At 42.6% G+C, this 3,012-nt stretch overlaps 1 non-coding gene across 1 annotated transcript; it reads right to left on the bottom strand.

Annotated features, from left to right (window-relative positions):
* Positions 1–2,419: 2,419 nt before the first annotated feature.
* On the bottom strand, positions 2,420–2,529 carry LOC149724103 (U6 spliceosomal RNA). Its single transcript, XR_016386883.1, has one exon. It is a non-coding gene; the product is annotated as a U6 spliceosomal RNA (small nuclear RNA).
* Positions 2,530–3,012: the final 483 nt, after the last annotated feature.

The following is a 3,012-nucleotide window of genomic DNA, read 5'->3' as shown; positions in this document are numbered from 1 at the left end:
TTAGCTTACAGAGAGTGCCAGAGAAAGCGGCAATTGGAGGGGTGTCATACTCCGAGTGGACATTATTAAAATGCTGCCGTGCCTTACACAAAAGAGCCCACCTGGTACCGCATGCAGGGCAGCAGAATCGACCCTTGTTGCCTTCCTAAACAGCGCCCACGCCTTTGCATATTTTGGATATGTGGTGTTGTGTGAGACCGGTGGTGGAGAAACTACATTGAGTGCATGTATATGTTATTGTGAGATTTTTAGTGGTTATGTATTCGAATTGAGGTGTGTGATGTTTTTTTAAGTGTTTTGTGATTGTGGCAACTGTGGGGTGTATGCTAGGGCAATGGGCAACTGGGCATTCCAGCAATAAGTCTCCTTTTCCGTGGTAGACGCAACGCACCTCGGTCTGAACATTCCCCGATGAAGCGGAGTAAGACGAAGTCGCCATCTATCGTCCAGTGGTGTCTGCAAAACAAAAACACAAGGCAGCAAGCGCACTGTACGTGATGGCAGACTTGGTGCTGCGTGGATGCACAGCAGTACTTGTGGGTGAGTTATTATTGATAATCGCTAACACTCTTCGATATGATTATATTTTAGAGGCACCAACTATAGCAGACCAGAAATAAGCCAAGGAAAACTAGGCCACAGACTATTACAACGATAAACTATAAAACAACAGACCAAAAGAAAACACCTCCTTATTGATTGAAAAGAAAAAAAGAACTAGATTGAGCAGACTGGGTGAAGATAATGATAAGATTAAGGTTGGTATGGGGGTTTTTGTCAATAACAGAATTTAGACTAATCAGATAACAGTTTTAATTTTATGATTTTAGGTTGTTGAAAAATTTACTTTTATAAGAAAAACAAAAATGGTGGTTCAGCAAGGCAATTTGGCCGGATTTCAATTTAAATAATTTGGTTTAAGGGGCATTAAAGGGATAAAATAAAGACGGGTTTTAGGTAATTAAGCCAAACTGAACCGGAAATTTGATAGAGGGAAAAGATCCGGGTTCCAATTAGTTCTGAGGGGGTGACCGGGGTTTAGGTGGTGGAGGGTTATCTATTTTTTTTTAGGGGGGGGAGTGTCAATTTAAGTGCTAGCGGGGCGGAAAAATTAGTAAAATACTATAAAATTTTAAAATTGTAGAAACAGTAATTGGGTAATATAGAAACCCGGCCCGGGACTCACTTTTTGTTTGTAGTTGAGATTGTAATTTGGTTCTGTAATCCAATTGGTTGTTGTAGATCAGGTTATTGTCCGGTAGTAATCCAATAGTAATCCAGTATTCCAATTTTAGTGTTACAGATTTTAGTTAAAGTCCTAAAGTCCCCGGCGCGGGTTTTTCGGCTTCAGCAGCCTCCCTATCGTGCTCAGCGCACACTCCCTAACGTGCCAATCAGCGGCAGACAGCCAGCACAAGGCCCACAGCGGGCAATGCCTAGCTCTTCCTAGCAGTTGGGGGTGCACTCTTCTGCCCGTGGACCCTTGGAGTGCTGGTGGTGCCACTGTCTGCCGCTTGGAGTCGGAGGGAGGTGCGCAGGTGGTGACGAGTCGACGGGAGGCTGCTGGTGTAGTTGGTGGCCAAGATCTTGGTGTAGTGGGTTGATCGCTTCGTTGTTGAATCTGAAAATATCTCTGGGTTCTGAAAAGAACCGATTTTTTCTTTTTTGAAGAAGAACCCACACTTGATCTTAGCGAGAAGAGCCGAGAAGCGATACCTCTGCTGGTCCTCCGGATCACTTATTCGAGGGAGATAAGCGGTTTAAATGCGTTTGCTCTTTGGCGCACCGCGCCCCGGTGGAACTGGGCTAATACCACCAGACACACGGAATAATTTGAATTGATCAAGGCACATGATTTCTCCAACGGCGTTTTGCTCTTGGTCCTCCTTATCTTACCTCCTCTTCTCTTTTTTTTGCCACCCTCTCCCCCCCAAAAATAAAAATTTTATATATATTTTTTTAAATTCGAACAATAATAACTAGAAAACGATTTTTTCTTCCACACTTGATCTTAGCGAGAAGAGCCGAGAAGCGATACCTCTGTAGGTCCTCCGGATTACTTATTCGAGATAAGCGGTTTAAATGCGTTTGGGTGCGCCCCGGTGGAACTGGGCTATACCAGACACACGGGATAATCTGAATTGATCGAAGTCACATGATTTCTCCAACGGCGTTTTGCTCTTGGTCCTCCTTATCTTACATCCTCTTCTCCTTTTTTTGCCACCCTCTCCCCCCGAAAAATAAAAATTTTATTATATTTTTTAGAATTCGAACAATAACTAGAAAAATAACAACTGTAACAGCAAGAGGTGCAACAACAATTGATGGAAAAAATGAAACAGCCCTCGGGAATTGTTGTTTTTCTTGCTTTATTAGTAAAAGTACAACACCAAATTTTGGGTGGGGCCTAAAATAGGGGTAAAATATGGAACGCTTCACGATTTTGCGTGTCATCCTTGCGCAGGGGCCATGCTAATCTTCTCTGTATCGATCCAATTTTAGTCGGTATTCTAGGCTGCGGTTTACAACGGACCGCCCGCTAGCGTGTCCAAAATATAATGACCGAGAAAACTAAGGTTATTCAGATTCCAGATTATGCAGAACCCGGATGTCCGCTATATGCAACTCAATGCGCACACAGACACAACAAAGAATACCTTACAACAACGAATATACGTTACAACAAAGAATACGTTACAGTATTTATTTTTATCACGCAGCAACACAAACCTAGGAATTCTTTCAGAGGTAATATTTTAAGATCGACTGATTGAAATTGAGCAATATGTCCTCCACATGCTACCCACAAAATGACCAGGTCCAATGAAACAGCTCTGCTGAGTAGAAAGAATAAAATGAAATAAATTTAGCCGGGACAGTCCCGATTTAGCCGGGAAAGTCCCGATTTTAAGGCCTTGTCCCGGAATGTTTAATTTAAGATGTTTAAATAAAAAAACTGTTATAAGAGTTACACGCATGTTGCGTCACACACGTTTTACGTCGCAAACAGCA

This window comes from Ciona robusta, unplaced genomic scaffold (assembly GCF_009617815.1).
Source record: "Ciona robusta unplaced genomic scaffold, ASM961781v2 AP042741.1".
Taxonomy (NCBI): Eukaryota; Metazoa; Chordata; class Ascidiacea; order Phlebobranchia; family Cionidae; genus Ciona; species Ciona robusta.
This window is presented reverse-complemented; position numbering and strand designations above follow the sequence as displayed.